This window comes from Poecilia reticulata, chromosome 2 (genome assembly GCF_904066995.2).
Source record: "Poecilia reticulata chromosome 2, P_reticulata-male-v2, whole genome shotgun sequence".
Lineage (NCBI taxonomy): Eukaryota > Metazoa > Chordata > Actinopteri > Cyprinodontiformes > Poeciliidae > Poecilia > Poecilia reticulata.
Genome location: NC_088831.1, coordinates 33,984,897 through 33,994,791, shown reverse-complemented (window position 1 = coordinate 33,994,791; position 9,895 = coordinate 33,984,897). Strand labels below are relative to the sequence as shown.

Sequence of the window (9,895 nt, the reverse complement as noted above, 5' to 3'; positions counted from 1 at the left end):
CTGAGAAATCAGTAGCATTTCGGCTCAAAACTGATGAATTGCTTTCTCTAACTCAGGTTACATTTTTGGATGCAGTGTCAGACTTCAGTGAGAGATAAATGGATGTACAATGCACCCCTCTAGCCCATCTGGTGATTTTGATCCTGGTGGCAACAGCCTCTCATGCAGTTCATACTGAGCCTGTATGTTAACTAAATGACTGAAGACAGACTGGATAATAATTCTCTTTCTTCATACCTACTGACAGCCAAAGTGCTAGAGAAATGCATCCTTACTGAGAGAAACATCTGTGACCAATCACATTATTATAGCAGGAAACTAAATATTGAACGAGAGCCCTGCAATGTGGCTGTCTTAATCATAAAAAAATCAAACTTCTTTGGTGTTTTCCAACTGTGCTGCATTATAAATAAGATTTTTCATGACTGTAATTAGACTGGGTCAGTGCATATTATAATGAGGGAAATGTCCAGTGCTCTGAAAGTTTTTCTTAAAGATCTTTAAAAGCACTCAGCAGAGACTGGAGGACTTGTCAAAAGCACTGCAGTCATCAGTCAGCCTTTCATGGAAGAGCAGTTCAGTGGAAATCACAGAGTAAAAAGACAAATGACAGCCCACTTGGCGTTTGGCAAAATGCATTTGAAGGACTCGGTGCCTGAGGAAAACGATTTTCTGATCTGACGAGCCAAAAACTGAACGGTTAGGCCGAATTTCAAGGACTGTGTCAAATAAGATATAAGAAGTGCTCATCAGGATACTGCAATCAAGCTTCAGAGTATTATGGTGGCCCACTTTGAACAAGGGAAAGGTTGATCTTGCAATACACCAAATAATAATCTAAGCTTCAATCATCTGTAATGTGTAAAATAGACTGTTCTGTTTGCTGCCAATTCAACTCTGCAACTAATTAAAGAAATGTATGATCATGTTTAATATAGATACTGTGTGCACAGTTTGTCACTCTAAACTTTAGGTAAAAAAAAAACACAAGTGAGATCAGAACATGCCAGATGCAGCTGTGCTGACCAACAAAATGTAAAGGGTGTAAAGTTCTTCTCTATAATCCCTGTGAGATTTTAAAAAGCACTCTTGGTCATGAGTGCACTCCACCTTTTTGCTTCTGAGGATTTGTTGCAATCTAGGTCAATGACTAGAACGCTGATTCATGAATTCAGGAAGTAAACAACTCTGTGCCTAGAAGAGACCAGCCTGCTGATACATTATTTCAAATCATGCATACATTCTTTTTGATCTGGTGTTGATCTGCTAAAAAACTTTGCCTTAATGAAGTCTAAAATAACTGACAACATCCTGTTTTTTTTGTGTATGTTTTTCTTAAAACAAGATTATAGTACATGTTGTATCAGTTGGTGTCACTAAAGAACTAATGACAGAAGCTACTGTGGCAGGTCTTATATGATTCACTGCTTTAGGTGAATCTCAATAAATGGCAAAGTTATGAAATAATTAATTTGTTTCAATATTTAAATTCAAATAGAGCAACTGATACATTGTTTTGATTCACTATGTACAGTAATATATTTAAAAAAAATGTGTACAGTTTATTTTGATGAATATCGCTCATAGCTGATGCAAATTCAAACTTCTTTCTCCCAGAAAATTAGAATACAGCAAAACACCACTAGAAATATTTTAGTGTTGGTATTTCTACTGTAGATATTGTTATTTAAGAAGCAATTTTCACAGTATTTTCAAGTACTGCAGAGTAAATACACTCAATCTTAGGTTGAAGCTCCTTTTGCATGAATCAGTTTGCATACAGGGGAGGCGATCAGCTTCTGGCACAACCCAGATTGCTTTATAAGTAGCTTTTATCCCATGTGCATGGTTGGGTCTGGTCTCCCATCTTCCACTTGAAATTACCCCAGAGGTTTAGGTTTTGCCAGGTTGTTGTCCAATCAGGCACAGTAACATCATGGTTATTAAATCAGGTGTTGATTCTTTAATCTGTGTTGGCAGGTGCCAAATTATAATGGATTAATGAAATGAAATGAAGTGCTCTTAAATTTCTTAATAGACAGCTGCTCTGTTTTGAGGTTTTATGAAAATGACAATGGATAAACACGATTACCAGTGTTTGCCCATTACATCCAGCAACTCAAGTTTTTTCCCTCACAACTTTTCCTCCAGAATATGGATCCTTAATATCCAAATATAACTTAAAGTTCAGCATTGTTCCTTTTTTTATTATGTTTATTGAGCATCAACAATACAGACTGAAACCAGGAGAGATTTTATGAATTGTGACATTTCAGCATCACATTTAAAATCCACGGTTGACAAGAAGAAATAAAAAACACTGTGACAGAGTGGAAAAAAATGTGTTTCACTAGAGCTTGTTTTAAAGTTACTCTCATTGTCAAGATAACTTAGAAAAAGTGAAAACAGGAACAGAGGTATCAGACAGGGCAGAGTGCCACAGGCTATCCATAAAAAGACCAAGACCTTCAATTACATCTTGGATGACCTCACGGCTTCAAGCGCTCTGGGACTGTGGATCATTAAGGACTGGTTGAAGGACAAGACAGGTTGTCTAACACTTGTGCTGTTTGGACAGACAGCTTCACACAGGGGGGCACTCACTGCTTGGCAGGTCATTTCGTTGTCATCACCTGGAAGTATTTAAATAAGGAGATGGAACAAATGATTCATGGCTTAAAATAGTGCTCTTATTATCTATAAAACAATGCTTTTCTCCTGGTGTAGTAACAGATTAATGTTTCCATAAATTCTTAATTCAAATGTACATGTTTTTTTGGGCTTTTTTCCTGCCTCTGTGCCAGCCATTGAGATTCATAGCCTGCATAACTGTCTACCGTGATGAAATCTAACTTTGAAGCTAAGCTGAGGCACTGCCTGAAGGCAAATTGTGGCACAGGGTCCCGGACCCTGGGGTCTGTTATTGATTTGAGGCTTTCAGCACCCCATGGAGTCAAGGCATTTTCCATAGCATGAGAATCTGGAGCTCAGTGGACAGGCATGACTGGGCGCTATTGACTGATCTACACATAAGGATCAAAATTTACTAGAACATGGTAATGACCTTAGAGCTCTGACTTGAAGGTATGGGCCGGAGTGAGAGTTAAAATTTGATAGATGTTAAGAGCAAAATAAAAAACTGATAAGGACACAAGAAAATGAGGGTGGGGGTTCCTGGAGACATACAGTCTGGTAGCCTGCAGTTCCTGTATTCTCATCTTAAGGGACCTTTAAATCAGCCTGAAAGCTCGTTCCAAATGGCCACAATGGGAATTTCCTTTTCATTCACACATCAGGTCTGCTTCTTCCACTATTTTTTTCTCACACTTGTCGAGTAGGATAACTCAGTTACAGCATCATACATCAGCCCAACAAAACAGTCCAGCCTGGAACATAGATGCCTTCTGGGTGCTTCTGTGAGGTTGTACAGGGGAGTTAGGGTGCAAGGCATGTTGAAGTAAACTTGTCACTGTTACTCTTCTGGCATTCCGAGCAATGTAGTGACAGGCCTTTAAAGGTCAGCTTATGAACAGGTTAGCTTCCAGTGGATATGGAGCAGAGATGACAGATTGTGTGTATAGACCAGCTAACTATAAGTGAAACAAGGGAAAAACTCTGACTTTGATAAATATTTTTACCACTGACACAAATTTCGCCATGTGTACTAAAATGTTCCAGTAAGGCAGATCATCATGACTTTATGGAGTCACAGAGCAGTTATTAGAATAAGATAACCTTTAGATCAGAAAACATGGAGGAGTTGAGAAACCTCAAGAGACCGTGAAGGGGTTGGTCCTCAGCGATCTGCCTCTCCTGCTGACGTCTTCATTGAATACACTGCAGTCCGCCTACCAGCTTATTGGGGTAGATGACACCATCATCTACCTCTTGTTCCGAGCTTTGACCCACCCGGAAAAGCCTGGATGATGTTCTTTGTTTTCAACACAACCCAACTGGGACTTCTGAGGGACAAGCTTGGGCTGTCAGGAATGGATCACCACATGCCCCAGTGGATACTGGATTACCTCACTGGCTGCCCACGATATGTGGAAACACAAGTTGCTGCTTCCTATGTGCACAAAGAAGATTATTTAGTAATCTACTTGCTTTGATTGCCTGTCACTTTGCCGCTGTTGCACTGGAATTGCCCCACTGTGGAACAATTAAGAATATTTTGATTCTGTTCTACTTACCAGAGATGGCCCACTATGTGCTTGAGAGGAAATGTTTGACACAAATGTTACATGCAGCTCTATCAACAAATCATGAGGCAATACGATCTTTTCATAATGGAACTAAAATGCTACGTTTGCAGTACAATGCAAATGTAGCATTTTAGCATTATAATTTACTTGAAAATTTAACACAGTGTTACCATAGTGAAAAATTGTAGTTTTGACACCATAACTGCCAGATTTCAACTGCTAAAAGTATTTAAAACAAAGGAGTTTGTTCTTCTTATAAGCATATACAAAGTGTAGTCATATTCCTTACCTCAGTCATTAGTGCCTGGCTGTATTTAGTGATGTGATGACATTTTTTTTTTTTTTTTACTTTTATTCATAAGGACTCTATTATCTGGCTTAGAAATATCCTGCCATGAGCAACTCGGTCACAGAACAGCTGCCATTGTGTGATTGTAGCAGTTTGGGTGGAAATTACAAATCATTAAAAACAACTGAACAACTCTTGCTAGGCCCAGGCCTAACGTCACCAGCGTTAAGTTTCGCTGCTGCCCCTGTGCTTCCATGGCGCTGGTTTCACTGAATTAAAAGCTCACATCTGTGTTGGACATTACCATCTCTGTTTTGGATGTATGAAAGGCCAGAGGCTGTGAGGGGCTCCTTTCACTTTTTACTTTTTTGTTAAAGTAGAGGAATATAATAGAATAGAATGAGTATAAATTTTAACGTGTTTCAGAAATTCACAATGTTTGTTCTTAGCTTTGAAGTAATAAGTTCCCCTGAGTTTTATAATTATTTTATAATTTCCATAAATTTGCTGAAAATTGTCCAATAACCCGAGAACGACATCAAACCGAATTTTTATGGCCATACAAGGGTTAATTTTGTTTTTTAGAGGCAATAAATTGATTTTCCTTACTGCAGAACATGATAGGAGGGGATGTATTGCTCCATATATCATGTAACATACCTCTGTACAGCAAGTGGATGGTCAGATTAGTTCAAGCAGTGAAAACAGGAAGAAACATCTGGCCTGGCTCTGTCCAAAAGCAGAAAACAATAACAAATAATTAAATTCCTGTTTCAGTCTTTGTGCCAAGCTAATTCTGAGAACATATGTCTGCTCTAGCCTTTCAGATGAACCCTGCAACACAGGACTTGCATCACTGTGAAGAAGTGTTTCTTCAGTAAAGACCACAAATTACTCAGTGGTCTGTTTTTCTCTGCTTCTAAAATGGCCATTCAGAGAGGCAAAGCAGTACTTTTTATTTCATTTTCATCCTGGTCTTGACTGCAGATTCCACCCGTGGTCCAATTTTTGGAAAAAATTAAGACATTTCCATTAATGCAGTGAGATGCTGTGTTTTAGTTGTAACTTATTACTACAGCTAGTCTTTAGAAGTCATTCATGTGACTGAACTATTTTCACGTCTCAAGAAATCTTCTTAGCTTCCTCACTGAGTGTTGTTTTAGTGATTACCAGAGGCAAAAAAAAGGCAACTTTCTCTGAGTAAAGTAAACGAAAAAGTTCTTGCACAACCTAAAAAACATTAAATGGAATTCATTAAGAAAATATTAAAGCTGGCATGCAGGGATTATAATAACCAGCAGTGTCACAACTGGGATTAAATCTGGTTCAACAGAATAACAATTGGTTATGCTGAAAGCCTCTTGTCTACAATCCAAAAGAGGATTATTTTTGCACCATTTATTGATTCTGGAAGGAGAAATTTAGAACTTTGTTGATGCTTCAAGGAAAACACTGATTTATGCTACTCAATTCCTCTGGCGCTGCCAATGGTGAGTTCAGTGCTGAATAATAAGCACTGGATAGATATTTTTTGAAATGGGGAGCATTTCATTTTGGCTATCTTTGGTTTACAAAGACGGACTCTTAAGAGACCCCATATTTGTAAAACCGTGGAGCAAATGCAAGCACTCACATACTCAGCATGACTTTCTTTTCCCAGTAGAAAAGGGTTTCTATTTAATCAGTGGGGAAAAAAAAGGTTGAATAAAATTTAAAACTACAAGTTGAATAAACAGTCTACTTTAAATTGCTAAAATACAGTTTAATGTACTAAGAGTAAACATGTACTAAATGATTTTTAGATTAGAGAAAATTATGTAGCCAGTTTTCCAACAGTGTTTAGTTAAACGTCTTTAATTTCTTTGACTTTTATGGACAAAAGCACTTTTGAGCATGAGTAACAAAACACAAGCAAGCAATAAATAAAATTGCATTTTATAGAGAGCAGAAAAGCAAATAAAAAGGTTTGCTGAAGCACAGTTATAAAGGAGGTAACTGTTAGCACAACTGAACATCTAGCTCCCACGAGGGAGGAGAAAGAAATCATTTAAACTGCCATTTGAAATTGCTTTAAAAGTCATACAAATTTTCTAATCCATTTATTATATTTTTTCTGACTTTGCAACTAGAATTGACCCAAACACAGAATAGAGAATAAACAATGAGGAGAGTGAGTCTGCTTCTAGAGGTTTTTAGTGAGGTTGTAGTGGAGGTTGTCATGTTCTGGAACTGCCTCAGTCATGGTGGTGACAGCATGTTGGAGTAGCTCAGAAAAAAATCATTCATTCATTCATTTACTTCAAGAGCCTGTGTTCATAATTAGTTACAGACTTTAAGGTTGTCCATTTATCATTCAAGCAGGAGCAACACTTAAAGTAAGCAAAAGCCTGTACTGTGGTTGGGATATTTTTGTTGCAATAAACATTTATAGGCAGGCCAACTTGATAAAGTTGTGCTTTTAGTTCAGATAGGTAAAACATTTAGGTAATCTTTCATTTCAGCTATATTCTCTTGGTCTCCCCGACTAAGTCATGACCTTTGCAAGACCTCCTGTGGTATCTGGCACCAGAATGTTAGCAAGAAACCCTTAAAATGTTGCAAGTTCAGGCTGGGAGTCGAAGCAGCCAAACACACAGGCAACATTGGGCTTAAACTCAGTTTGGAGGTAAATGTACATTACTTCAATGTTTTAGTGTTTCAGAATACACTCTAGAATCTAAAGCTCATCAAGAGAAACATCATAAAATCATTACACTGCAAAAAGTCCCCTTTCAAAAACAAGAAAAAAAAGTACAAAAATAGGGTATAATTTTCTTAAAATAAGAAAAATTATCTGCCAACAGAACAAGAAAATTTATCTTGTCAAGATTTTCTAAAATAAGAAAAAATATCTAACCAAGATAAACCTACAATATCTTAAAATTAGTGTATTTTTACTTAAAACAAGCCAATTTTACTTATACGAGTAAGATATATTATCTTATTTTAAGAAAAATTATCTCAAGTAAAGAAAATGTTACTTGACACTGAATTTCTTGAAATAGCGTAAAATGTTCTTCTTTTAAGAAAAATGTTCTATGTATTAAGAAAATAAATCTCATATATTCTATTTGTATTAGTAAAATTGGCTTGTTTTAAGTACAAATACACTAATTTTAAGATATTTGTAGGTTTATCTTGGTTAGATATTTTTTCTTGTTTTGGAAAATCTTGACAAGATAAATTTTCTTGTTCTGTTGGCAGATAATTTTTCTTATTTTAAGAAAATTGTACCCTATTTTTGTACTTTTTTTTCTTGTTTTTGAAAGGGGACTTTTTGCAGTGATATACCTAAATCTAGTTTATTTTATTGTTGTATAGGATTAAAATATATATTTTGTCACAGCTTTACTCAAGGTTCTTATGCTAAGACAAAAATCCAAAAATTTATCCTGTGAATACTGGAACAAGAGATGTTATTGGCTTGCTGAAATGAAGACATAAGTTCAATTACTTTTAACATCTTTATTACGTTTAAGTTTCACATAAACACAATAAAACATGACTACTGGTCAGAATTTAAAGTCTGGATGGGCATCTGATTCTGAAACAATCCTGTAAAATGACAGAACAATGACGATCTGACACATCTGCCGCCCTAAGAGTCAAGCAAACCAAATTGTCCAAAGGAAAAAAAAATCTTGGGATTAGATGTCAACAATAGGAGCTTCCTACGCAATGAACTTCTTCCAATAAGCCATAGCCTTCTATATGTGGAAGTCTTGCCTCAGTTACGGACGCCGTTCTCAAGACGTCTGTCAGCAGCACAGAGAGGAGTGGCCACAGACAAGCATGCTGAAAGGTGTAGTAGCTGTGATGTTCTCCTTTCAGAAGATCAGGGCAGACATGGTTCCAATGGCCAGTAGAAAGTTGGTTTCATGATCACTGCAGAGCTGAAAAGTGGTCTTGTTTGAAGTTGTTGGGTCATCTGCTAATTGAAGCACAGACAGAAAAACAATCACAAAACAAACCACGTTTTAGGGACTAATCAGTGTAATGATGAATCAGTATCATAAATTTCTTACCTCAAGAATGTGAAGGACGGCGTCACTTGCAATTCCCAAAGTTTCTTTTAGATGGTGCAATACGTGATTGGAGACGTGATTGGCATAGGCTTCACCATGGCAACAGTTTGGTTTACTTGAAAAATAAAACAAGTCTTATTTTAGTTTATGTGCTCAATTACAATATTACATGAATTCAAGATGGCAAGAAAGTTATTTTAATTAAATCAAACAAGGACTACTTAAATTCACCAATCAAAAATAGTGTTTAAAATATCCTGGTAACAGTGTGGAATATCTAACCTAGGCTTTTTGACTCATTGCATTTAAGTTTTTAAATTACAGCACATCAAACACCCTCAGTTAGTGAAATACTAGGCGGAATTGCTCTTTAACCATTTCCCGAATCAGAAGCTACGAATGAGAAGCCACCTTAGCTATGTTAAAAAACGGAAGCTACCAAGAACTCGTGTCGATATTATTATTAAGCCACAGCTATTGTGGTTAATAACTGTTCAAAGCTCATATTCACAAGAGCGGCTCTTTAAAATTGGCATATCACGACATGCTAACTAGCTTCAGTTAGCTTATCTTAGAAAGACAGACAACTTTAAACTTACCTCCGAGTACAGCAGCTGTAGGGTCTATACACGTAAAAAAGTCCTCCATCTTCATTCATGTCCAACCGAGATTAGAGAATTTGCCAAAAGAAAATCTTGTAAAAGTACAGTAGACAAAAGCTTAGTTAGGCTGTTACAACTGAATTAACCGTTAATCAGGGCAGTTAAATGATCTCTGGCGTTGCCGTTAGTGATGTGCGGATTGATACTGAAATATCGATTCTTCCGATACTAGAACTTAATTCTTTAAAATCTATTGTCAGATCCAAGGATCAATACTTTCAACACTTTAGTAATTTGAGATAATGTAGATTAACAAGAGCAAGTTAAAAAGTAACTAAATTATTGAGATCTTGCCTAAATGAAACGTTGTTAATGGGAACTACTTTTTCTTCCGCCTGGTAAGTATGTAATGAGTAAGGACGTAATGCCCATGCGCAGCGTGCTGCTGACGCTCACTCACTCAGAAATGAACATGTTGACAGATTATAAAAAGTGACATGGAGCTATTTCAGCTGTCATTTTATAGTAGTTTTAATAATTAAACAAGGATGTGTTTAGTAGGGTTATTACTTTACTAATTTTCTTTTTTTTAGTTTGCAACTCGATTTTCACATGTTTTGTATATTTCAGCTTAATTAAAAGAGTTTATAGTAAACGAGATTGTTCTCAATGTACTTCTGAGTTTAAAATGAGTGCATCAGAGTACATTGTGTTCTTTTTATGAAGCCAAGATAT

At 36.6% G+C, this 9,895-nt stretch overlaps 1 long non-coding RNA gene across 2 annotated transcripts; it reads right to left on the bottom strand.

The window, feature by feature from the left end:
• Window positions 1-7,983: 7,983 nt before the first annotated feature.
• On the bottom strand, window positions 7,984-9,499 carry LOC145550251 (uncharacterized). 2 transcript variants are annotated; one of them, XR_014086176.1, is made up of 3 exons: window positions 9,158-9,495; window positions 8,559-8,673; window positions 7,984-8,464 (listed from the first exon to the last, which is right to left on the bottom strand). It is a non-coding gene; the product is annotated as an uncharacterized LOC145550251 (long non-coding RNA). The 2 variants fall into 2 exon arrangements; XR_014086171.1 differs by having other exon boundaries at window positions 8,559-9,499.
• Window positions 9,500-9,895: the final 396 nt, after the last annotated feature.